The following is a 27832-nucleotide window of genomic DNA, read 5'->3' as shown; positions in this document are numbered from 1 at the left end:
CCATTAAATATCAAGTGAGCTCAGCTAGATGGATTAACACAGTATCAAAAACACATCAAAATGCACTGGGTAAGTGCCATAACTGATCCTGGGCAAGAAACCAGACAGTCTGACAATTAATAAAGCTAATAATTCATTGGAACTTTTGTTTGTTTGTTTGTTTGTTTTTTGATACTGGGGATCAAACTCGGATCCTTGCGCTTGTGAAGCAGGCAGAGGAACCACTGAGCTAAATCCCCGGCCCCACTGGAACTTTTGAAATAGCCATCTTCTAAATATTTACAAAATCTACACAGAAACAAAACAAACATAAAGGAGTTTGGTATTGGAACTAAGGTAAATGTAGAAATTAATAATCAACCAAGTAAGCAGAAAGTAGAAAGGAAGGCATTTATATATTTTAATGCTTACTGTGAATGGACCAGTCATGTGTATGAATTATCTGGCCTTACTACTATTTGTAAGACAAGTTTTATTATTCCTATTTTACAAATGAGAAAGGTGTACCACAGAATTTGTCATTTACAATTACCAATTTAAACTTAAATGTCAGAGAGAAATTTAAACCTAGGTGTGCCTGATTCCAAACCTTTCATGTCCTCTCTGTTGTTCCACACTAATTCCTTTAACCAAACTAAACATCTTCAAGTAAACTATTACCCTTCCCAAAATCTGTGTCTGTGTAACAGGGACAAAATACTATTATAATGCCACAGTTTGTTGTTCCTGTTGTTCCATGGGAGCACAAAAGCACTATCAGTAGACAGCTTGGCAAAAAAATTTCCATTGACCTTTGATGTTTTGGTTTTGCAGAAAAGTAAAGCCCAAGAAGTCCCTTTTAACTGGTAAAATGGTAGCCTAAAGGTTAGCTCTTGCCTAAATACATCTTTCATTACTGAGCTCCACATGGATTTCTTTTTTTAATTTGGGGAGGTGGAAATAATTATCATACAGAAGTACAGATTTCTGTTGTCTCTGAAGTGTCAACACCTCACCCCATGAGTGCTGTGACCAATTGGAGCCCAGGCCCTGAGCTCCCTGTAGATGCAGTAAGTGTTCACTATTCACTCAGCCCTGCTCTTTTCCTGTTTATCATGTGTCAGATGACAAATGTCATTGCACTTAAGTTGAACACCTTCTGGTACCTTTCTCTATCAAAAGTATAATAAAAGATACCCTATGAAGCCTATCCATTTATTTCAAGAAAAATTGACCCTAGAATTCAAGAGGTCAAGATAGGAGGATTCTAAGTTTGAGCCCAACCTGAGCTACACAGCAAGTCACAAGCCTGCCAGAACTACATAGCAAGATCTTGCCTTTAAAAAAGAAAAAAGAAAAAAAAATGATGAAAATAATGAATAATGTCAGATGTGTAACATGTACCTATACCTTCTTGAGAGGTTCTAAGGTTTTTACATGCATATAACCAAAATATTCAAAAGCTAAAAGGGAAACTAGTGTCTAGTAAAGTAAAAGTATAGCTAAATTTTTTAGTAAATATTTGAATCTGTATAGATTGTGATTCATTTATCTTTGGCCTCTATATATCCATAACACAGATGTTTCACTCATAATAATAGCTAAATAATCATTCATTTAAAACAAAAATATTTTTAAAATTTATCACAAGGGAAGTATCTGAGAATAAAGTAGCCACTGACAAAAGTGTAATCAGAATTTTGAAGGCCATGTCACAAGATTTCTGAAATGACCCCATCAATTACACTTACTGCTAAGGAGATGTGGGTGTTGAATCTAAGCAAAGTTCTTCATCAGCTGAGAAATTGGCATTTGTGCTAAGCATTTCTTTATCCAGCACAAACATCAATAACCCTAAGATATGAATATCATTCCATTTGTAAATTATTACATGATAAAGATCTTTGTGACACTTATATTTCTGAAAATATATATGTTGTATTTGCAATGCCAAGAATCAACCATAGAGAAAAGACACTGAAGGTAATAAACAGCTATTCAGGACCAATTACTAAAGAAATAAAAAACCTGTACCTCTTACTTATTTGCTCTTTTGGAACACTCATACTGGCCACAGAAATAATTACTGATAAACGAGCTTCAAAGACATCCTTTGGTACAAAAGATCAGTAATAACATCTGTGTAAATGTACTATCATAACATAAACACTCAAAGCCACAGAGAGGAAAATAATGCTGTTTGGTTTGGTTTCATTTAGGGAAGCTTATTATATATCTTTTGAACAAGCCATTCTCTCTATAAAACTCAGCTAGCGAATCTGCCTTGCCTATCATCATTGTGAAGATAATGTAGCAAACAGATGGAGGGTTTCATGCAATTTGTTGAACTAAATTTAACAGGTTTGGCTATGAGTGTTAACTTATTTTTGTATTCTATTTGTGCTATGTTTGTAATAGATGCATACACATGAATAAAAACAGAAAATCCATACACATAGGACAGCTGGTTTGATAATGTTTTCATTATAGCATCACATATTTCTAATTAGAAGACTTTATATTTGGGCCACCAAGAAATTTTGGCTGCAGAGCTGCTTGTTTGGCATTCATGTGACAAAAAAACCCTCATCGATACAGTAGAAACATTTGAACCCCTCCTGCACCTTTGACACTATGTGTTGAAAGGGGCCCAGTTTGTTAAATCAATAACAACCGACTGAATAAATGAATATTTGAATGGTATGTCACAAAATTTAATAAGAGGAGTTCATTTGACACAAGGGTCCAAGCAGAAATATTCTTGTGACAGATGAAACCTGGAGTACTATGTCAAACATACAAGTTAGGAAAATGGAGTGCCATTACATGTTAAATGATAGCAAAAATTCTGAAACTTTAACTCAATTTTACAATGTGAACTCTACTGTTAAGGAAGCTTTCATTTTATCAACACAAGAAACCAATTGGAACATAATTGAGAAACCATTTAAGCAATCACACCCTAAGATTGGCTATTAACTTCAGTTGCCCTGTGATCATATTTCTTTTTCATTGAAATGGCAGATCGGAAGCCATAAAAAGTAATATATGTGATGCTAAGTACAAATGCAGAGAAGTGATCATCAGGAAACTCTCCTCTAAGCTGTAAAGCAAACTGAAAACGCACAGCAGACATACAATAGGTAAACACATTGCCATACCCATCGAAGAAGATTCATGGAGGAGAAGCAAGGTGCAGGTCTATGCTCAGATTCTCTGGGGATGCCAGAATTCAATATGGCTCACTTGCAGCTGCTGGCCTTTTCTTTGCAGCCTCTCCCTGCTCTGCCACCTGTCCACCACACATCACAATGGAAGAGGACACCTCCATGCTCACCACTGACAATGGTTCTGGCATGTGCAAAGCTGGTATTGCTGGAGACAAAAAACTCCCACCCCACTCAATGTTCAAACATGGCATTGTCACCAACTGGGATACCATGAAAAAGATCTGGCACCATACCTTCTACAACAAACTGCGCGTAGCTCCTGAAGAGCATCCGGTACTGTTGACAGAGGGCCCCTTGAACCTCAAGGACAACAGAGTGATGACTCAGATCATATGTGAGTCCTCCAACATCCCAGCCATGTACACGGTAATCCAGGAAGTGCTGTCCCTGTATGCCTCCAACCATATCACTGACACTGTCATGAACTCTAGCAATAGAGTAACCCACATGGCGCACATCTACAAAGGCTACAACCTTCCCCACACCATCCTGCCCTTGGGCCTGACTGGGCAGGACCTGAACATCCTGAGACATTGTGGCTATAGCTTAACCACCTCAGCCAAGTGAGAGACTATGCATGACATCAATAGAAAGCTACGCTGTCACCCTGAACTTCAGGCAGGAAATGGCCATCATCGCATTCTCCTCCTCCCTGAAGAAGAGTTATGAGCTTCCAGGCAACCAGGCAATTAACATCAGCAGCAAGCTGTTCCAGGGTCCTGAGCCTCTTTTCTAGCCCTCCTTCCTGGGTATGGAATCTTGCAGCATTTTTGAGACATCAACTCCATAATGAAGCACTGTGGACATCCACAACCACCTCTATGCCAACACAGTACTGTCTGCTGGCACCACCACGTACCCAGGCATCAAGCACAAAATCCATAAGGAGACAATAGCCCTAGTACCCAGCACCATAAGGATCAAGATCATCACTTCCCTGAGAGTATCTGGTGTGCATTAGTGGCTTCATCCTAGTCTCCCTGTTCACTTTCCAGCAAACGTGGATCAGCAAGCAGGAATAAGATGAGTCAGGCCCCTTCACTCCGCACCACAAATGCTTCCAGATGAACCGAGCAGGAGCCAGACACCTGCTTCATGAGATGATTCTGAAGTATAATTTGCCCAGACAAATGTACACCGCTCATGCTAGTCCCACAAAACTAAAATAAGCCTTCGAAAGAATTTGCCCTTGAAGCTTATATCTGATATCAACACTGGATCATAGAATTTGTTGCTAATTTTGACCTTATATTTAAGTTAATTGTTCCCTTGGTCTATGTTTAATACCCTGTGCGTATCTTTGACTTGATCCCTTAGTCCATGCTGAGCACACTTGCCAAGGAGAAATCTGTGGCTTGGTGATATGTACAACACAGTGCATCGATCTCTACAGGGTATTAATGAGTCAGAACTCACTGACTCAGGATTTTGGGGGCTGGCAGGAGTTCAGGAACCAGCTGTCACTTCCGTCTTGCTAATCATCTAACAGGGTGGGAAAGCCTAAGGCTTTGGACCTTGTTTCCATTGTTACTGATGTATTCCAGCCTGAACATTGTGGGTTGTTACTCACCATGAGCTGGAAATGGTTTGTACTTACACATGTAAATGTATTCATTCTTTTAATTTATATAAAGTTTTTGTACTCAATTCTTTATGATAACAACAAATTTTGGTTTTCTACTATTGTGTGAGAACATTAGGCCCCAACATGTCAGTCTGCAAGGAAACAAAGCGTTACATGGAAGAAATAAAAAATACACAGGCAGCTCGCTTAAGAAAAAGCTTTTTAAATTTCTTTGAATTAAATGGTCATTTATTTAAGTAAGCTGTAGTCTTCAACGAATCGAAATGGATTTGGATTTGCATCTCTGATGTTTGAGGTACCTCTATAATTAGGGAACACGGCCTGAGCCCTCCTCGTCTTCAATTAAAATTCCTACTGTCCTTGTCAAGGCTTCTCAACCTGCCCTCCTCCTATGCCTGACAGAGAAAAGGGAGGTGAACAGTCACTGACACTTGCCTTTCCTTGGTGCCAGCCTTAGCACTGTTTTTATTCAAAAGAGATATGACATCATCTCATTGATCTGGCAGGTTCTCCTAAGATATTTCTGCTTGAATATTAATAGGACATACCTGGGCAAAACCATAGTAGGATCATATGTGAACTGCCTAGATGCTGTATTCGCTAAAGCTGACCAGAAATTAGATTCCTAACAATTTCTAAACCAAATCAGTACCAATTACAAAATAATGAAAATGATGATAGATGGACATGAGATAGTAAGAAAATTACATGTAGTCTAGAATTGACTAAAATAAACATTTGACAAAAATCATTACCACTGCAGTACCAAAAAAGAAAACAAAAACCTCTAAGCCATTCCACTAAGTTTATATCTATCTCTGTACAATAATTTACCCTTCAATCAATCAATAGTAAGGTCCCAGCCAGGGATTTAGCTCAGTGGTTCCGCCGCCTGCCTCACAAGTGCAAGGTCCTGAGTTCAATCCCTGGTACCAAAAAAACCAAAACAAATAAACAAACAAACAAACAAAAACTAAGCATATCAATAGTAACGTCCCTCCATGAGGTGTAAAACTCCTGAAGGCATCATTTTTAAGGTATTTAAAATGGTGATAATTGTTTCATTTTAATTATAAAAAATATTTTTGTTTACAGAGTAAGATTTTTATAAAGATTATATCAAATTAGAATATTGAAACACTTTATTAACCTTTGGCAATGTTTTTGTTTATATTTCTAAAAGTATGCACCAAAAATTGTTTTAATTCCCTTCTAGCAACCACTTTCCTTTCAATTAGTGTTATGCTAAACTTTTAAAAAAAATCATTGTCCCTATCATTTATCTTCCTTTATATCCCTGGATTCCATCTCTCTCTCTTCTAAAAGTCTTTCCAAGGGATCTTCTTTCTGAAGTCCTCTGAATTACTTTAATTGCTCAATTTTCTAAAATATTCTTTTTTGCCTTTATTCTCTGTCTTCAGACTTTAAAGAAAGCCTTTAGGTGCTTATTTCATAATTTGTGCCTATCCCTGTATTAGGCACTGTGAGAAAATAAAAGAGGTAAAACCCATTGTAGCTGCCTTTTAAAAGCTCCCTACTAAAGATACAAAAATGTGGAAGCCGTTGAAAATTTTGCTTCTAGCTGAAGACACAAGACATCCATACAAATGATGATAAAAGGCTTGTCATCAAGTTTCTATGTAGCATAGACAGAGCATGTTACAGGAATTTCAGGAAAGGAAACATGTTCTGTAACTTCTTCCCAACCTCTCTGCATACCTAAGGTCAGTCAAATTCAGAATGTTTAAAATGACTCTCAGGACACCACTTCCTGCCCCGAAGCATGCACCCTGCCCCAGCTACACCATGCCAGCAAAGCCCCATGGTACAAGCAGGACCCAAGAACTGCATGTCCCTGCCTCTAGTCCTGGGTTCTCCACAAAACAGGCCAATAGAGTTGACAACCAACAGCTAAGAACGGACCAGGCCTACAAGGGGAGCCTCACTTCAAGACTGAAGTCATACTTTTCCACAGAGACTGAACGAGACACTCCCTTTGGGGCCAGACTTGTGGAGAAGGTGAGAGCTAAACAGGGATCTCCTGAGAGGCCCAGGCTCAGACCAGGAGGATCTGTATTTTGGTATGGGAGGCCAGGTTCAGTGGGAGTAATCATCAGACGTGGCGGAAGAAGAAAGGCACTCAGTCAAGTGCTATGTTTGAGCTCTGGCAGTTCTACCAGAAACCAGGGCTCTGAATTACTATTTGACAATATAAGGAGGGCCTAAATATGCTCACTAAAATCAGAGTCTATTTTGGTGAAGGGCTGCTCATTAGCGCTTCCCAGGGTTTGTCAAAATCCAGTTGACATTCGAGGCCGTTGTTGTCACTGAATTTACTACCATAGACAAGGCAACATACTGCATTTCCCCTAAAATAAGACCTAGCTAGAAAACAATCAGCCTTGAAAACTAGAGATCAGAAATGCCAGCCCCTGAATGGATAAAGAAGATGTGGGGGTTTTTATATGATGGAGTACTACTCTGCCATAAAGAAGGATTAGCTTCAGACATTTATAGCTAAATGGATGGGACCTTGAGACCATACTCTTCAGTGAAATAAATCAGACACATATATTTAAATACCGCATTGCTTCTTTGGTGTGAGAAGCTGAATGTGGAAATGAGATGTATAATGGATGTTGGGAAATGGGAAGAAAGTGTTCAAATGGGAAGGGGAACAGGGAGGAGGGAGGGAGAAAGGAAGGAAGGGGCAAGAAAAAGGTGAAAACAGAAGGAAAAAATGGAAACAAAGCTTCTGTACATGGGGAGGGGTGGGGGCTTGAGGGGGGAATGGAGTAAAATAAAATAAAATTTATTAAAAAGAAAAAACAATGCCAGCTCCTATCAGCCTATCTTTGACTTATCTGCCCTAAAGAGTAGCCGCTAAGCAAGAGAATAAGAATGTTATTCTCTTATTATTTGGTTTAAAAAATTTTGCTTTATTTTTTCATAAAATAAAAAGAAAAAATTTTTAAAAGATGATAAAACAAGTAGGAGAAAGAAGTTTTGGTCAAAGTTAGGATAAAGCACCCTAAAATAAGTCTACTTGGTTAGTCTGTTTAAATGTGATTCGTAACTTGTAGAATTTTCTGAAAGTACTCTGTATAGGTGAAATTTATCTCTGAAGTGCACCACTCTGAGCAAGGGCTATATAAATGCTGGGGAAGGAAAGCTTTGGTAGCCCTACAAAATGACTGGCGAGAAAAAGAAAAGAACCCATTCACTGAAGTTTGGTTTGCATGATCATAATTCTGTGACTAACAATGTTTCATAATCAATTTAAGCTCTCAAAAACATAAAATAAAGTCTTTATCAGCATTTCAAGCACTTCATGTTCCTGCTGCGGTTTTTCTGCCTCTGAGTCATCGATCATTTTAATCTCCCAGTTCAGTTTCTTGTGCATAGTCCTCAAGGCTGCCACTCTCATCCCTCACATCCAGGCTCCACATCTGGTTGACTCCAGCTCTACACGCCTTTCCACTCTATCTTCACGGTCTTCAGTTCCCACCCACACAGTCTTAGTGAAGGAAACCATCCGGTCTTTCACACAGCAATGTTTCTATCCCCGTTTCTCCTTTCTACCGATGCACCAATAGGAAGATCTTTTTAAGACATATCTCCAGAGAAAACACCCTGTGGATTACAGAACTAAGTGTCACTCCCTCTGCCCCCACAGGGCCTGCTGCAGACTGACCACACCCTTCCTTTCCACTTTGATCTAGCTCTTCCACTCATGCGCACCCTACATTCCAGTTTCATGGAACACATCAGTCCCTGTACCCCTTAGGCTTTTCTACAACTCCAAGCCTCTACCCATTCTGTTTCCTTTATCAAGAATGTCTTTCCCTGTGCCAGGGATGTAGCTCAGTGGCACCGCACCTGCCTTCCAAGCACAAGGTCCTGAGTTCGAGCCCCAGTCCAAAAAAAAAAAAAAAAAAAGAATACTTTCCCTCACTTCTCTAAAAATGCCAATAAATGTGTAAAAAAATCATTCAGGTAGGATTGGTTTCCCTTTGTTTGTCTTCTAGAGCACTGTATCCTTGTCTCTAGTATGATATTTTTCACATTTAGTTCAAATATACTTAATTTATATCTATCTGTCATAGATCTCCCAAATTCCTCAAATATACAAATTTTGGACACTTATCTCTAAGTCACCGGTATTTATCACCAGGTCTAATGTAGTAACTAGCCAACAAACTTTCATTGAGAATGTGGTACTTTAAGCTTTGCCTTAAAAAAACAAAATATCTGAACTGTTGAAAAGTTCACAAATACTCAAACCTCATCAGAATGAACTCCGTTACAAGAAATGATTCATCCAAAATTTTTCTATGTACAGCCTAAAATATCAGTTGCTTTGCTAAGTTGATTATAAGTAATTTTCTTTCTCTAAATCACTCTGTGCAATGGCCAGTCTTCAGAATTGTAAAGATCTCCTGGATAAGAAGAAAAGAGCCGAGGGCCAGGGATTTAGCTCAGCCTGCCTCACAAGCACAAGGTCTGGAGTTCAAACCCCAGTACCAAAAAAAAAAAAGAAGAAAAGAGCCAAATTCTTCATATGTCATTGACTCTGTTACTAAGCAAAAATTATTTTTCAAACATCTCATCTATGCTCATCAACTGCAAAAACAGAGCCACTGGAATTAACCAACTTACATCCCAAAGAACACTAATATAATCCTAGGAATATCATGGAGCTTGGAGGGACAAGAAGTAGAAAAGTAGGCAAGTACATAGAATATTTTCCATTGTTCTCTGAATTCAAAGCACATTCTTTTACTCGTTAATAGCAATTGCAAGCCAGGCCTGTTGGCACTCATCTGTAATCCCAGCACTCAAAAGGCTGAAGCAGGAGATCGAGGAGAGTTCAATGCCAGGCTGGGCTACACAGTGAGACCTTGTCTCAAAAAAACCAAAAACAAAACAAAAGAAAAATAGCCTTTGAGCACAACCATTTCATATTTAGGCAAAGCAGTAAATATTTGTGGGTGGCTATGGACATCTAATGCAATACCATTTAACTGGAGACAATAAACTTATGCAAAGGCAACAAATCTTTTTTTCCCAGAAAAGTTTACTCTTGGCTATTGAGTTTTCACTTTTAAAGTGAATTTTGAAACCTGGGCAGGATTTGTAGCTCTCCTATCTCAAATCTCAGATTTTATCCAGATCAATGGTTCTCAAAATGAGGTATAGGGACATCAGTTTATCAGGAAGGCTATCAAATTAAAATTATTTTCATACGAATGAAAACAAGAATGCACATCAGACTTTTTCAGTGATTCAACAGACTACAGAAACAGGTTATGAGAATACAACTGTCACTGTGTCAGACATTAATTAGACAATTTTCAAAAATAGAAAACAATGACAGTCCTCACTAAATATTTTTGTTGGGAACTATTATGGCTTGTGTTTGGATGTCTTCCCCCAAAGCCTCATGCAGTCATAGGTGGGGCTTTTCCAGAGGTGTCTGGATCTACAGCACATGATACTGGAATTGATTCATGCTACAATGCTACACTCAAGGGCACTAGGATTAAGGGTGTGAGTCCTACCCACCTTAAATGGTCTGGATAAGGTAAAAGGGGCAGAAAGATGCTGTTAAGGTCCCTTTTTGCTTTTGCTACCCTCTGCCCATCATGAACTGTTTCTTCCCCTCTGCTATGACACCCTGCTTTGGAGCCAATCAATTATGGACTGAAACCTGTACAAACTGAGAGCTAAATAAACCTTTCCTCCTTTAACTTTGGGTGTTGGATATTTTGTCTTAGCTATGAGAAAAGTAAGACAGGAACAATAGTTATCTTCTTTTAAAATGTTAATAATTTAATGCATTTGTTTTTAATAAATTCATAAGTAAATTTTTTAGTTTCTAATATAATCAATATTAATACATATAACCCATATATAATAATCTCTTAGCCAGGTGTGGTGGCACAGGCTTGTAACCCAGCACTCCGGAAGGCTAAGGCACAGGGATCATGCATCCAAGCCCATCTTGCAAAAATTAGTGACTTAAAAAGACCCTGTCTCACAATTTAAGGTGGGGCTGGGTATTTAGATCAGTGGAAATGTCCTAAATTCAATCCCAAATTGCAAAACAATGAAAGTTCTTTCAGGTCCTCAATAATTTTTAAGACTCTTAAAGGGTGTTGAGATTGAGAACTAGTGATTTAGATATAAGTTTGGGTTAAATAATTGGAAGGGGTAACAAAGAAGCTCTGCTCCTTAAAAGACTTGGTGTCCAGGATGTGACTCTTCCTTTAACTTGCTGGGTAATTTCAGCCATGTCAATGAATTCGTTGAGTGCCACATTTTCTCATTTCTAAAAGGAGAAAGATAGTGATAATAATAACCAATTGGATGCTACTAAGTGACAGGCATTGTTCTGTGATTCACATGCATTAATCACCTAGTACTCATAGCAAACTTATGTTGGATGTACTTATTATCTCAATTTTTCAGAGAAGAAAATTACAGCATAGAAAGATGAAGTAACTTGTCCAAGATCTAATAAGCATCTGAACACATATAATATGGGTTTATTATATATGTTGCCTCCTAGATCCCTGTAGCTCTCTTTAACATGACACTTGCCAAATACTGCATGCTATATACATTGAATGCTGATCGCCAGGCTTTCATCTTTGGCTTTGTAGAACCTGTCACCTCTGCCTCTTTATCTTTTATGATTCTCTTAACTTTCATCTTGCTAGCTCTTTCTCTAACATTTTCCAAACAGGAGCCTTTGCATATATATATATATATACACACACACACACACACACACACATACACACTCATCAGTTTACGTCTATATTTATGTTAAATTTCTCGTTTTATAAAATTCCAAATGGATGAAATAAAACATATATTTGTATATAGGAAGTGATCCTTAGCTGTCACTCAACAAACTCTTTTGACATAATGGAACCAAATTCAATTTTATATAATGTGATATTTAACAAAAAATGTTAGGAATATTACACAACTATGAAAAAGAACACAGCTGCTGCTACTGCTATATAAAATGAGGCTGCTTGGACAGGAATTATCCAGAGAACTTATTATCTGAAATTATTCAAAAAAGCTGAATGTTAGGATTCTGGAAACATCCAAAAGGAAAATGGCAGAAGAAGGGAAAACAGATCCTGTAGCTCCCCAACTCAATACACTCCAGTCATTCCAGAACTGGAATACTGCAGCACTGGAATAGAGACCCTCTCCCAACCATGGCCACAAGACTGGATATCACTCACTCAGACCACTGACCGCCCCCACTCTCTGCACAGTGTCCAGGCAGGCCTCATTTAAGTTCCACTTGTTATGGCTTGAATCTCCAATGTCCTCCAAAGTCTTATTTGTTGAAGGAGTGGTCCCCAATGCAACAATGTTCAGAGGAGGAAGTTTGGGCAAGAAATTGGATCATAAGGGCTCTGACCCACCAACGCATTAGTCCATTAATGGGTTCATAATCGGATGGGCTACTGGGAAGTGATGGAAACTGAGGAGGTGAGACCTAGTTGAAGGAAGCGGGTCCTTAGGGACAGGCCCTTAGGGGCTATGTCATGTCCTCATCCCTTCCTTTATCCCTCCTCCTCCATTTGTCACCCTCCCTCCCTCCCTCCCCACCCCTCCTTGGTTGCCATGGGGTGAGAAGCTTTTTCTGCTCTCTCTTTCTCTATGCTTCGTGGCTGCCACAAGGTGAACAGCTTTTCCTGGCCATGCCCTTCTGCCATGATGTTTCTGCATTGGAACCAGCCGACCATGGGCTGAAACCTCTGAAATCCTAAGACAAAATAAACTTTTCTAGGTTTATTTTCTCAGGTATTTTATCACAGCAACGGAAAGCTAACACATCACTTTAGGGCCTTTCATGGTTTCCTAGGCTTTTTCCCTAATCTTCAGCTGTCACTTCCTTAAAGAGGACTCCTTTATCTGAAACTATTACCACTACCAATCCCTTCCCTGAATTTTAATATCCCATTTCACTTTTTTTAGGATTTATATGTATTAGCTATAAAGTATTTTTATTTATTGGTGTACTAGTTTCTTTTCTGTCTTCTGTTAAATGGTACACAAACAATAGCGAAACTGCTGAATCCTCCACAGTGCCTAGCATCTAGAAAGCACTTAATAAATGTTTCCGCATAAATGAATGTTGAGTAAATAAGACTATCAAATATGTACTAGTCATGCATAATCTTGATGACATAGGTTCTAATATGCAAGGAACCACTTCAGAAAAATATGTTTCATCCTTTTGAGGGTTACTTCCTCCTATCGTCCAAAGGAAGAAAAGCCAGTATAGCCAAGTTCCCCTGGAATCTCTGAATAATTAGCAGCTATGAGATGAAATATTGAGAGAAAAAGTCTAATAAGTACTCTGACTAAACTCAGCTGAAAGCCTCTAGATGCATTATTGATTATACATACATTTAGTTTCTTGTTATTTGTACATCAGCACTTGGACCAATGAATAAACTCTGGATGGATCTATCTTAAAACTACCTTAACAGGAGTCATTTATTACAGCAATTAAAAATAAATATGGTCATGAGGTTACTGCAAAAAGAATTGGTATTTATTTAGTATAATCCTTAAGAAGTTCTACTAAATTCTTAATTCTTGAGAAGACTCTTAGATTTAACACATTAGATAATATCAAACCATATTTTATTAGGAATTTATGTTTCTCTTGCATGTCAGTACACAGTAGACAATTTGAATGAAAATATATTGGCTAAAGAAACAGTGAGTTAATAGCAGCTTTTGATCAGGGAAATTTGTCAATCTCAATGGCATCAAATGTGCATAGTATATTAAGGAAGTCATTACTCTTCTGTATATAACTTCTTTATGAAGAACATCCCCACACAGCCTGGAGAGAGATATGAATTTAACAGTAAGGTATTAAAATAGCTTTTCCATTCAAATTCACAAATAGATCTCCTAAGCTACAAGATTAATTTAATGTCCTGGTCATTTGACGATGCATGGCAGCTTTTGAAAGTAAAGGTCTCTAAGATAACCACAGGGTGTTAGTCTGAGAGTGTAATCTTCCTCTAGACTCACTTCCAGAGAATTCAATCTCAAAGAAAACATTATGTAACTGTACAAATGGAGTTCCAGTCCCACCTGCATTCAAAACCTACTGCATAAAGGGTGACCTGTTACTTCCTAATGCTGAATCTGGTAACCTTATTTCCTCCTAATCCTTGCACTCAAGTCAGCTCCCCATCTTCTTTATACTTGAGATCCAGCACCTTCCAATTCTTCACTGACATTCCAGAGCTCATTTGTGACTAGTAGATCTGTCCATTAACACTTGTAATAATTTTTAAGAAGTGGGTTATGGTAGGCAACTGTCAATAAAGAACAAGGAATGGTCACTCCATTATACAGGAAACCCTCTATGCATATCTCTATGCCAGTTTTAGATCATTTATATTTGTGTGTGTTGCCTTGAAGTTTATTTACAAATAGTTAGGTAAATTAACTGATTTTATCCCAACTATCGTAGTAATTAGACAGTTATGATATGATAGCTTAATTAGCTTTGCATGATTATAATATAATACCAGTCACAGGTTACATATGAAATAGAGAGGTTTGTTTTAGCTCATGTTTTTGGAAATTCAAGTGGTCTCATTGGCTTGGGCTTCTGGCAGGGCAGCATAACATGACAGAAGCACATGGTGGACCAACTGCTTATATAGTGAGCCTGTAGGAGTAGCAGGTAAGAGACTGAGGTCCCCTTGGAAGGCACCTTGACCAACCTAAGGACAGCCCACCGAGCTCTGCCTCCTAAAGGCCCAAATCTTTGTATATGGACCTTTGGGGAAACTATACATACTCAAATGATAGCACAAGATTTTCTACAGAAACAGAACCAATAGGGCAGGTGTGTGTGTGTGTGTGTGTGTGTGTGTGTGTGTGTGTAGAGGAAGAGAGAGAGAGAGAGATTTAAGGAGTTGGCTGAGAGAGAGAGAGAGATTTAAGGAGTTGGCTCACATACTCACGGCAGCTGGCAAATCCAAAATTTACAGGACAAGCTTACAACCCAAGAAACAGTTAATGTTGCTATTTCAGATCTGTAGGCAAACTGGAAGCTAAATTCCTTCTTTGTACCTCAATCCTTTCTCCTTAGGCCTTCAAGTGATCAGTGGGGCCTACCTACATTATGAAGGATATATTTTACTCAAACCCTAGATTTAACTGTGAATCACATCTAAAAATATCTTTACAACAGCATGAAGACCAGTGTTTAACCTTTTGGGTAACCAAGCTGACACACAAAATTAACCATCACAGCCCTTGGTACTATTCGAATTTTACAGATACGGAAATAGGCTTTCTAAGGCTTACTTAACCAAAGTAATTGCCACTGCATGGTGGAACCAGAACTTATCATGCATCACATGAAAATATTGCCTCTCACTTCATACAGTAGTACCTCAGTTCACAAACGTGTTTGATTATAAACAATTAGGTTTGGTGTTTGGCAAAATTTTGGTTTTGTTTGCAAACTGCATCAGGTGACAAACACAACTGCCTTCTGTCCCACAAGAACTTGGACGTGGCTATCTTTTCCACAGTTGTGCAACAAATTAAGTGCATGAAACACTGTACTAGATTTCAATTTGTGTGTTAGTTTTACATTCCCCACAGTGAGAAACCCAGAATCTAAATATATTTAGCTCTCAGTTGATGGCCAAAACTCCACATCTTCCCACTGTCAAGAGTATACAATTCCCTTTGAGGAGGTCAGCACTGACATATAATGTGATCATTTAAGAGTAAAATACATCAAATTTGGGGTGTCACTCAAGAGAGTACTTCAGAATTAACAAAAGAGGCTTTACTTTTCAACATAAATTTCCCACATCCAAAAGTATTTTTTGATACACAGAGCCAGACAACACAGAACATAAAACTTCACATAAAAATGAACCTTTACGTGAAAGACAAGGTCAAGAGAAGAAGAAAATAAGTCACAGACTGGGAGAAAATATTTACAAAGGACATATCTGCCAAAGGAATGTTCTTATACAAAATATATAAAGAACTCTTAAAAATTCAACAACAAAATGAATTAAACCAATTAAAAATGGACAAAGAATCTGAAAAGAATCTCTAAAAGAAGACTAATGGCAAATAAAGAATATGAAAAGATAAACACCATATGTCATTAGGAAATTGCAAACTAAAACAGTACCACCTTGAGCCTATTAGAAAGCCAAAATCCAAACAATGAGACCACCAGTGCTGACCAGCAGTAGACACATGAGCTTTTATTTATCACTGGGGCACAGAATAGTATAGCTACTTTGAAAGATAGTTTGGCAACTCTCTATAAAACTAGACTTATTCTTCCAATAAAATCCATTAATTGCACTCCTTGGTATTTATCCAAATGAAGTGAAAATTAGTGTCTACACAAAAACTTGTTCAAAGAGGTTTATAGCTATTGTAATCACAACTGTCAACACTTGAAAAAAAACCAGGATGTCCTTCAGTAGGTCAATGCATAAGTAAACTGTAGCATATCCAGAAAATGGACTTATTATTTAGCACTAAAAATAAATGAGCTATCAATTCATAAAAAGATGTTGAGAAAGACAAGCTATGAGATGGGAGAAAATATTTGCAAACCATGTAACTTATCCAAAATACATAAAGAACTCAATAGCAAACAACTCAATATGCAAGAACACAAATAACCCAACTGAAAAATGGACAAAGGACCTGAACAGATATTCTCAAAAGGAAGTCATAAAATTAACCAATAAATACATGAAAAAAACACTAATCATCACAAATCATCAGGATAATGCAAATGAACACTGCAATGATGTATCACTCCATTGCTAAAATGCCTGTAGGGTTTTTTAATAAAATGGAGTACTACTCAGCCATAAAGAAAGAGAAACCAGAGTCATTTATAGTTAAATAGATGCATATTGAGGCCATACTCTAAAGTGAAATAAATAGGACACACGTGTAAATACCAAATAGTTTCTCTAGTGTGAGAAACTGAGAGTGTAAATAAAGATTAAAAGGATTAATAATTAATAATTGATACTTTGAAATAGGAAAAGGTCCAAAGAGGTAGGGGTGGTGGGAGGAGATGGGAAAAGGAAAGAATAGAAAGGAAAAATTATGAGAAAAGAAAAAAAAATGGAAACGAAGTCTATGTAAATAGGGAAGGGTAGAGGGCTGAAGGTGCACAAGGAATGGGGAAAAAATAAGAACCAAGATTCATCATGTACAGGTACAAGATCCCAATGATAAATGTAAACACATTGTATGCATAAAATGTACCAATAAAAGAATTTAAGCCGTAAATAAACAAACAAACAAATAAATAAATAAATAAAACAAATCAGAGCAGTAAGAGAGAATAATGTCTTCTGCCCACTTCTCTGGCACACACAAAAAGGTGCTGTGGAGGTTGTTAAAGAAAAAAAAACAAAAAACAAATACTGGCAAGGATGTGGGAGATAAAAGGAAAGCCTGTACACTGTTGGCAGCAACGTACATTGGTACAGCCATTATAGATACTAGTGTAGAACGCCTCAAAAAATTAAAACTATAACTACAACATGATCCAGCAATCTCACTTCTGCATACATACCAAGGGAAATGGATTAGTACCTTGAAGCCATATCTGACCTCCCATATTCATTGCAGCATTATTCAAAAGCCCAAGACATAGAAACAAAGTACCTACCAACAGAGGAATGTTTAAAGAAAATGTGACAGATTATTCATCCTTTAAAAAGAATGAAATCGGGATCGGGGATTTAGCTCGGTGGTGCCACCACCTGCCTTGCAAGCGCAAGGTCCCGAGTTCAATCCCCGGTACCAAAAAAAAAAAAAAGAATGAAATCTTGCCATTTCCAACAAGATGGAAAAATTTGAAGGACAGGCTAAGTAAAATAAACCAGGAACACAAAGACAAATACTGCATGATCACACATATATGGGGAATCTTACAAAGTCAAATTAATAGAAGCAAAGGGTTGCTGTTGGTTGCTAGGGACTAGAGTGGCGGAGGCAGGGCAGGGGAAGAGGAATGAGAGAAGTTGGCCAAAGGACACAAAGTTTTGGAGATCTAATATACAGCATGGTGACTACAGGTAAAAATACTGTATCCTACTTCAAACTTGCTAACAAAGCAGATCTCACCATCTAATGTGAGTAGATGTTATATTATGTGGCATACATATACACAAAATTTTTATTTGTTAATTACATCTCAATACATAAAAAAATTGTTCACAGAATAAATGACAGAAAACTTCCCAAACAGAGCAAAAGAACTTGACATACAGATAAGTGAGGCATATAGAACTCCAACTAGCCATGGTCAAAAAAAACTACACCTAGACATATAATAATCAAGATCCCAGAAACTCAACAGAAGAACAAAATACTACAAGCAGTTAGAGAAAAGAAACAAATCACATGTGAAGGAAAGCTCATCTGAATCACAGCAGACTTTTCAACACAAACCCTCAAATCAAGGAGAGCCTGGGGTGAGGTATTTCAAACCCTAAAAGAAAACAACCTTCAACCTAGACTGATGTATCCTGCAAAACAATCTTTCAAAATTGATGAGGAAATAAGACAATTCCTTGAAAAAGAACACCTGAGAAACTTTATGAATACCAAACCAGCACTCCAAACAATTCTAAAAAATATCCTAGAAAAAGACAATGAAGGTCACAACTCCATGAGGCCCAAAAGAGCAAATCCATCAGGCAAGGCAAGAAATTAAAAAGAAAGGGAGAAAAAAATAAAAAAGAACCAACAACAAGAAAAATACATGACAATGATCACTCAATACATATCAGTTATAACCACCAATGTTAATGGCCTCAACTCACCAATCCAAAGAAAGACTGGCAGAATGGATTACGAGGCAAAACCCAGCAATATGCTGTATACAAGGAATGCACCTAGTTCAAAAAGAAACTCATAGACCGAAAGTAAAAGGATGGAAAATGGTTTTCCATGCAACAGGAACCTGGAAAAAAGCAAGGATAGCAATCTTGTTTACAGATAAAGTAAATTTCACACCAAAACTAATTAAGAGAGACAAAGAAGGTCACTACATCCTTGTAAAGGGAACAAAGAGGAAGAGATGACAATCATAAATATATATTCACCAAATACTAATGTCCCCAACTATACAAAACAAATATTAAGGGACAAGAAAAACAAAATAAGCACTAATACAATTGTAGTCGGGGACCTGAATATCCCACAGTCACAAATAATCAGATCATCTAGACAAAAAAATTAACAACAAAATACTAGAATTGAAGCAAGCTTTTGAACAAATGGACTTAACAGATGTCGAGTGTTCCACCAGACAAAATCAGAATATACATTCTTTTCAACTGCACAGTTCATTCTCTAAAGTAGACCACATACTAGTTCATAGAACATGTTTAAGCAAATGCAAAGGAATTGAACTTATCTCGTGTATATTATCAGACCATAGTGCAATTAAACTGGAGATCAATAACACAATAAACCGCAAGAACATCACAAACATGGAAATTGAATAACATTCTCTGGAACAACCAATGGGTCACAGAGTAAATTAAAGAAGAAATTAGACACCTTTTGCAATTAAATGATAATGCCAGGACAACATATAGGAATCTATGGGACACAATGACAGGAGTTCTATGAGGGAAATTCATAGCAGTGAATCCTCATATTAAGAAAACACAGTGACCTCAAATAAACAATCTAATGCTGAATCTTAAGCTCCAAGAAAAAGAAGAGCAAGACAAACCCAAAGCTTGTACAAAGGAAGAATTTAATTTATTTATTTTTTGTTAAATTCTTTTATTGGTACATTTTAAGTATACAACACACTTACATTTCTCATTGGGAATTGTACCTTTACATAATGCATCTTGGTTCTTATTTTTTCACCATTCCTAGCCCTCCCTTCACCCCTTCCACCCTTCCCTATTTACAAAGGATTTATTTCCATTTCTCATCATTTTTCCTTTCCCTTCTTTCCTTTCCCCTGCCCCTCCCACTACCCCTACCCCTTTGGACATTTTCTTCCTATTTTGCATTATCGATTATTCATTCTAGTCATTGGTACATTTCCGGTATGCAATATAATAACATTCTTCATTGGAAATTTCCACCTTTACATAGTCTCTCTTGGTTCTTATTTTTCACCCTTGCCCAGCCCTCCCTTCAACCCCTCCATTCCTCCCTATTTACAAAGATTTTGCTCCTATTTTTCCATTTTCTCATATTAATCCCATTCCCTTCTAACCTTTCCCCTAGCCCTCCCACTTCCTTCCCCTTTGCCCCTTTTTTTCCTATCTCACATTACCTATTATACATTTTGGTCCTTATTTACACTTTCAGTTTCTAACACCAGAGAAAGTATTTGATATTTATGCATGTGTGTCCTATTTATTTCACTTAAGAGTATCGCCTAAATGTGCATCCACTTAGCTATAAATGTCTCTAATTTCTCATTTTTTATGGCTGAGTAGTACTCCATTTTATCAAAAAAAAAAACACCACATTTTCTTTATCCAGTCTCCAGTTGATGGGCATTTGGGCTGTTTCCAAGTTTTAGCTGTCACAAACTGTGCTGCTATGAACATGGGTGCACATATATCACTGTGGTGTGATTCTTTTAATTCTTTGGGGAAGATCCCCAGCAGTGGAATAGCAGGGTCAAATGGGACTTCCAGTCCTAGTGCTTTGAGGTATCTCCATACTGATTTCCACAGTGCTTACACCAGCCTACACTCCCACTAGCAAAGGAGAAGGGTTGCTCTTTCCCCACAGCCCAGCCAGCATTTGTTATTGGTTGATTTCATGATAGCAGCCATTCTTTCTGGAGTGAAGTGGAATCTCAGCGTTGTTTTCATTTGCATCTCTCGAATGACCAGTGACGTTGAATATTTTTTCATGTATTTATTTGCTATTTCTACTTCTTTGTCTGAGAACTATCTGTTCATTTCAGATGCCCATTTTTGGATTGGGTCTTTAAATTTGGGAGGTCTGATCTTTTTAAGTTCTTTCTAGATTCGAGATAGTAGACCTTTGTCTGAGGAAGAGCAGGTGAAGATTTTTTCCCACATTGTGGATTGTCTCTTCACACTGCTGGTGGTTTCTCTTGCTGTGCAGAAGCTTTTCAGTAAAAAGAGATCCCACTTGTTGATTGTTTGTGGAGTTCACGGGCAACTGAGGTTTTGTTCATAAAGTCTTTTCCTACCCCACTGTCTTGAAGAGTTCTACCTAACATCTGTTGCAGCCGGTTCAGTGTTTCTGTTTTTATATTTAGATCTTTAATCCATTTCAATTTTAGATTAGTGCATGGTGAGAGATAGAGGCCTAGTTTTAGTTGTTGGCAAGTTGAAACCCAATCTTTCCAGCACCATTTATTAAAGAGACTATCTTTCCTCCAGCGAGGGTGTTTGGCTCCTTTGTCAAAGATGAGGTGGCTGAGTGTGTCTGGAGTTATTTCTGCATTTTCTAACCTGCTCCACTGGTCCTCAGGTCTGTTTTTTTGTCAGTACCGTGCTGTTTTTATCACAGTAGCTTTGTAGTATAGTTTCAAGTTGGGGGTTGTAATACCCCCTGCCATGTCTCTGTTACCTAGAATTGCTTTTGCTATTCTGGGTCTCTTCTTATTCCAAATGAATTTTGGGATTGTTTACTCAAGGTCTATGAAGTATGCTGCTGGAATCTCAATTGGGATTGCATTGAATCTATTTAGCAGTTCTGGAAGTATGGCCATTTTTCACTATGTTGTCCTTCCTACCCAGGAGCAAGAGAAATCTTTCCATTTTCTGATATCCCCTTCAATCTCTTTTTTTCAAAGTGCTATAATTTTCAGAGAAGAGGTCTTTGATTTCTTTCATTAGGTTGATTCCTAGGCATTTCAGTTTTTTGGATGCTATTGTGAAAGGAATTATTTGCCCTATTTCTCTCTCAGTGAGTCTGTCATTTATGTAGAGGAAAGCTATTGATTTTTCTGTGTTGACCTTGTAACCAGCCACTTGATTGAATTTGGTTATTAAGTCTAGAAGACTTTTGGTGGAGTTCTTGGGGTCTTCTATATAGAGTATCATGTCATCTGCAAATAATGACAATTTGACTTCTTCATTTCCTATCTTTATTCCTTTTATTTCTTTCTCTTGTCTAATTGCTGTGGCTAATGTTTCCAGAACTATATTGAACGAGAGTGGTGACAGTGGACATCCTTGTCTTGTTCCTGATTTTAGTGTGAAGGATTTCAGTTTTTGACCATTTAGTATGATATTGGCTGTTGGTTTTTCATAGATGGCTTCTATCAGTTTGAGGTAGAGACCATCTATTCCAATTTTTTGTAGGGTTTTTATCATAAATCCATGTTGGATTTTTCTCAAATGCTTTTTCTGCATCTATAGAAATAATCATATGGTTTTTGTCCTTGGCTCTATTGATCTAGTGTATTACATTGATTGATTTGCATATGTTGAACCATCCCTGCATCCCTAGGATGAATCCCACTTGATCAAGGTGTATGATCTTCTTGATGATCTTCTGCATTCTATTTGCCAGTATCCTATTAAGGATTTTTGCATCTATGTTCATTAGTGAGATTGACCTATAGTTCTCCTTTTCAGTTGGGTCTTTCTCTGCTTTGGGGATCAAGGTGATGCTTGCTTCCAGGAATGAATTTGGGAGTATTGCTTCCCTTTCAATTTCATTGAAGAGTTTAAACAGTAGTGGCAGGAGTTCCTCTCTAACTGTCTTGTAGAATTCAGCAGTGAAGCCATCAGGGCCTGGGCTTTTCTTAGGTGATAAGTTTTTAATTACATTTTCAATTTCATTGTTTGATATTGGGTTGTTCAGAATTTTTAGGTCTTCTTCGTTCAACTTTGGTAATTCATATGTATGTAGGAATCTGTCCATTTCTTCTGTGTTGTCCATCTTACTGGTGTATAGGTTCTGGAAGTAGGTATTGATAATCCTCTGGATTTCTGTTGAGTCTGTTGTAATTTCACCCTTTTCATTCCTAATTGCATGGATTTGGGCCTTTTCTTTCCTTTTTCTGACAAGGTTGGCTAAGGATTTGTCAATTTTGTTGATTCTTTTGAAGAACCAACTCTTGGCTTCATTGATTTTTTTGTATCATTCTCTTAGTCTCCATTGCATTGATTTCTCCTCTGATCTTTATAATTTCCTCCCTTGTATGAGCTCTTGGGTTGTCCTGCTCTTTTTTTTCTAAAAGCTTGAGGTTCAGAATCAGGTTGTTTAATTGGGCTCGTTCTGTTTTCCTAATATGCGTATTCACTGCTATGAATTTCCCTCGTAAGACTGCTTTCATTGTGTCCCATAGATTCCGATATGTTGTACTGTCATTGTCATTTAACTGAGGGAACTGTTTGATTTCTTATTTAATTTCCTCTGTGACCCATTGGTTATTCAGAAGTGTGTTGTTCAATTTCCATGTGTTTATGAAATTTTTGCAGGTTCTTTTGCTATGGATCTCCAATTTCAACCCACTATGGTCTGATAATATATAGGGTATAACTTCAATTCCTTTGCACTTACTTAAACATGTTCTATGTGTGAGTATGTGACCTACTTTGGAGAATGACCTGTGTGCAGCTAAGAAGAATGTGCATTCTGATTTTGGGGGGTAGAAGGCTCTGTAAACATCTGTTCAGTTCATTTGTTCAAGAGTTTGATTGAGTTCTAGTATTTCATTACTTATTTTTTGTCTAGTTGATCTACCTATTTGTGACAGTGGGGCATTGAGGTCCCCCACTACAATTGTATTAGTGCATATATGACTTTTCATGTCTGTTAGTATTTGTTTTATATAGTTGGGTGCACTAGTGTTTGGTGCATAGATATTTATGATTGTCATCTCTTCCTCTTGGATTCTTCCCTTTACAAGGATGTAGTGTCCTTCTTCATTTCTCTTAATCAGTGTTGGTTTGAAATCCACTTGATCTGCAAAGAGAATAGCACTCCTGCTTTTTGGGGGGTTCCCTTCACATGGAGTACTGTTTTTCACCCTTTAACTTTTAGTCTATGAGTTTTCATTTTGAATTAAGTGTGTTTCTTGTATGCAGCATATTGTTGGATTTTGCTTCTTGACCCATTCTGCCAGTCTATTTCTTTTGATTGGTGAATTGAGACCATTAACATTGATAGTTATGACTGAAACGTATTGACTTGTCATTGCCATGACTTTTTCTTTTTGTTGGGTTCTCCCCCTCTACATTTAATTTCTTGTCATGCCAGATGGGTTCATTCCGCTTTGCTTCCTGGGGTTGTGATCCTCAATGTCTGTTCTTAGGATATTGCATATAATTTTGTGGAGTGCTGGTTTGGTATTCGTGAAGTTCCTAAAGTGTTCTTTGTCATGAAAGTATCTTATTTCTCTATCAATTTTGAAAGATAGTTTTGCAGGGTACATCAATCTGGTTTGGAGGCTGTTTTCTTTTAGGGCTTGGAATATGTCACTCCAAGCTCTTCTTGCCTTGATGGTTTGTGTTGAGAAGGCTCCTGTGATTTTGATGGGCTAGCCTTTGTATGTGATTTATTTCTTTTGTCTAACTGCTTGTAGAACTTTGTTCTTCTGTTGAGTTTCTGGAATCTTAACAATGATATGCCTATTTGTAAATTTTTTTTGATCAAGGCTATTTGGAGTCCTATATGCCTCACTTATCTGTGTGTCAATTTCTTTTCCCCTCCTTGGGAAGTTTTCTGCCATTACTTCTGTGAAGAGTTTTTTTATGTCATCTGCACTCTCTCCTGTTTCTTCATTGACTTCAATCAGTCTTACGTTATTCTTCTTTGCATCATCTAGCAGCTGCTGGATTGATTTCTTGTGTTCCCTTATAATTTTGAAGCAATTTTTCTTTTCCTGGTCATTAATTGCAATCTTATCTTCTATATCTGAAATTCTGTCCTCACACTGGCTCATTCTGCTGTGTAGGCTTTCAGTGGAGTTTTTCATGTCCTGGAAATCTATTTGCATCTGTTTTATGGATTCCATTTGCTTCCTATGTTGGGATTCCATCATGTTCCTCAGCTCCTCTCTACATTTATTAATCATGTCTTGCACTAGGGGTACAATTTCTCCTGTTATCTGAGAAATTATTTCTGATTTCATTTTTTTCCAGATCCTCTTTTGTTGCCAGTTCAGTGGGTCCAGCTGGTTGAGTATCAGAGTGTTCCATCTCATTTCCCTTTGGGGTTGCTGTAGGTGATCTGGAAGACTGGTTTTGAGACTTATTTACATGTTTTCTCATTTCAACTTGGGGGGGCGGGGGAGTGCTTTTGGCATCCACAAGGATCACCTCCTCTGAGCTGGGAGACGTGGGGCAGGGGCCAGGAGTGGCAGTAGGGATGGTGGTCCAGAAGCCCCTTCCTCTGGGCTGGGAGCGGCAGGACAGAAGGCAGCCCCAAAGCCCTTTCCTCTGGGCTGGGAGCAGTGGGAGGGATGTTGGCCAGGAAGCCTCTTCCTCTGGACCAGGAGCAGTGGGATGGCGAAGCCCCTACCTCTGGGCCGGGAGTGGCAGGACCCAGTACTGTAGTGTGGTGGTCTGGTGTTCTCTGCGTCTTTGTAGTGTGGAACCAGGTGGCTTTACAGAGGAGTGGGGCAGGGGTCTGTCCAGTGGACATCAGTGGGCCGACCCAGAATTCCACATGACTGCAGACCTCAGTAGGGCATCTGCAGACCTGCCTCTCTGCAGCGAGCTGATTTGGCACCATGCAATTTGCAACCTCAGTAGGGCATCCACCAGGAAGAATTTATAAAGATCACAGCAGACATCAATGCAATGGGCACTAAGAGAATGATACAAAAAAAAAATCAACGAATAGAAGAGTTGGTTTTTTGAAAGAATAAATAAAATCAATAAACCTTTGGCCAACCTCATCAAAAAATAGAAAGAAAAGACTCAAATCCATGCAATTAGGAATGGAAAAGTTGAAGTCACAACAGATCCAGCAGAAATCCAAATATCATAATACCTACTTCGAGAAACTGTACTCTAATAAAATGGAAAACACAGAAGAAATGGACAGATTCCTAGATACATATGTACTACCAAAGTTGAACAAAGAAGATATAAAAATTTTAAACAGCCCAATTACAATCAGTGACATTGAAAACATAATTTAAAATTTACCAACAAAGAAACGCCCAGGTCCTGATGACTTTGCTGCTGAATTCTACAAGACATTTAGAGAAGAACTATTGCCACTACTCTTTAAACTTTTCAGTGAAATTGAAAGGGAAGCAATACTTCCAAATTCATTCCTGGAAGCAAGTGTTACTTTGATTCCAAAACCAGGGAAAGACCCAACCCAAAAAGAGAACTACAGGCCAATCTCCCTAATGAACATAGATGCAAAAATCCTCAGCAAGATACTGGCAACCAGAATACAAAGGGTCATCAAGAAGATCATACACTTTGATGAAGTCAGATTTACCCCAGGGATGCATGGATGGTTCAACACATGTAATTCAATAAATGTAATATACTACATTAACAGAGTCAAGGACAAAAACCATATGATCATCTCAATAGATGCAGAAAAAGCATTTCATAAAATTCAACACCCATGATAAAAAACCTACACAAAATTGGAATAGAGGGTTTTTATCTCAACTTGATACAGGCCATCTATGAAAAACCAACAGCCAACATCACACTAAATGGTCAAAAACTGAAAACCTTCATGCTAAAATCAGGAACAAAACAAGGATGTCCACTATCATCACTCCTATTCAATATAGTTTTGTAAACATTAGCCATAGAAATTACACAAGAGAAAGACATAAAAGGAATAAAGATAGGAAAGGAAGAAGTTAAACTGTCATTATTTACTGACAATATGATACTCTACATTGAAGACCCAAAACACTCCACAAAAAGACTTCTAGGCTTAATTGATAGATTCAGTAGAGTAGCTGGATACAAGGTAAGCACTCAAAAATCCATAGCCTTCTTGTACACAAATAACAGACTCACTGAGAGAGAAATTAGGGAAACAATCACTTTCACAACAGCATTGAAAAAAATGAAATATCTAGTAATAATTCTAATGAAGGAAGCAAAAGACCTCTACATTGAGAACTACAACACTCTGAAAAAAGAGATCAAAGAGAATATAAGAAAATGGAAAGACATCCCTTGCTCCTGGGTAGGAAGAACCAATGTAGTGAAAATGGCCATACTTCCAAAGCTGCTGTACAGATTCAATGCAATCCCAATTGAAATCCCAACAGTGTATTTCACAGATCTAGAGAAAACAATCCAAAAATTCATTTGGAACCAGAAGAGATCTAGAATAGCAAAAGCAATTCTAGGCAACAGAGACATGGCAGGTGTATCACAATACCCAACTTGAAACTATATCACAAAGCTACTGTGATAAAAACAGCATGGTACTGGCAAAGGAACAGACCCAAGGATCAGTGGAACAGATTAGAAGATGCAGTAACAATGCCAGATATATTCAGCCACCTCATCTTTGACAAAGGAGCCAACCACCCTCACTGGAAGAAAGATAGCCTGTTTAATAAATGGTGTTGGAAAAACTGGATTTCAACCTGCCAACGATTAAAACTAGACCCATATCTATCACTATGCACTAAAGTAAGATCAAAGTGGATTAAAGCTCTAAATATTAAAATGGAAACATTAAACTTGCTGCAAGATAAGTTAGGTAGCACTCTTGAAGACATTGGCATAGGAAAAACTTTATGAACAAATCCTCAATAGCATGGGAACTAGCACAAACAATCAACATCTGGGATCTCATCTTATTAAAAAGTTTCTGCCCTGCAAGAGAAACCACCAACAGAGCTAACAGACAATCTACAATGTGGGAAAAAAATTTTACCAGCTGTTCCTCACACAAATGTCAATCATCTAGAATATATAATGAACTCAAAAAAATCAGATTCCCCGAATATAAAGACCCAATTCAAAACTGGGCATCTAAAATGAACAGACATTTCTCA

General features: G+C 37.8%; 1 pseudogene; it reads left to right on the top strand.

Moving 5' to 3' along the window:
* Positions 1 to 3290: 3290 nt before the first annotated feature.
* On the top strand, positions 3291 to 4378 carry LOC101706575 (actin, cytoplasmic 1-like; annotated as a pseudogene).
* The last annotated feature ends 23454 nt before the right edge of the window (positions 4379 to 27832 follow it).

The sequence above is a fragment of the Heterocephalus glaber genome, unplaced genomic scaffold, assembly GCF_053883595.1.
Source record: "Heterocephalus glaber isolate CG9 unplaced genomic scaffold, H.glaber_assembly_v1.0 deba00001481, whole genome shotgun sequence".
NCBI lineage: Eukaryota > Metazoa > Chordata > Mammalia > Rodentia > Bathyergidae > Heterocephalus > Heterocephalus glaber.
The sequence above is the reverse complement of the archived record's forward strand: the minus strand, read 5'-3'. Positions and strand labels throughout refer to the sequence as shown.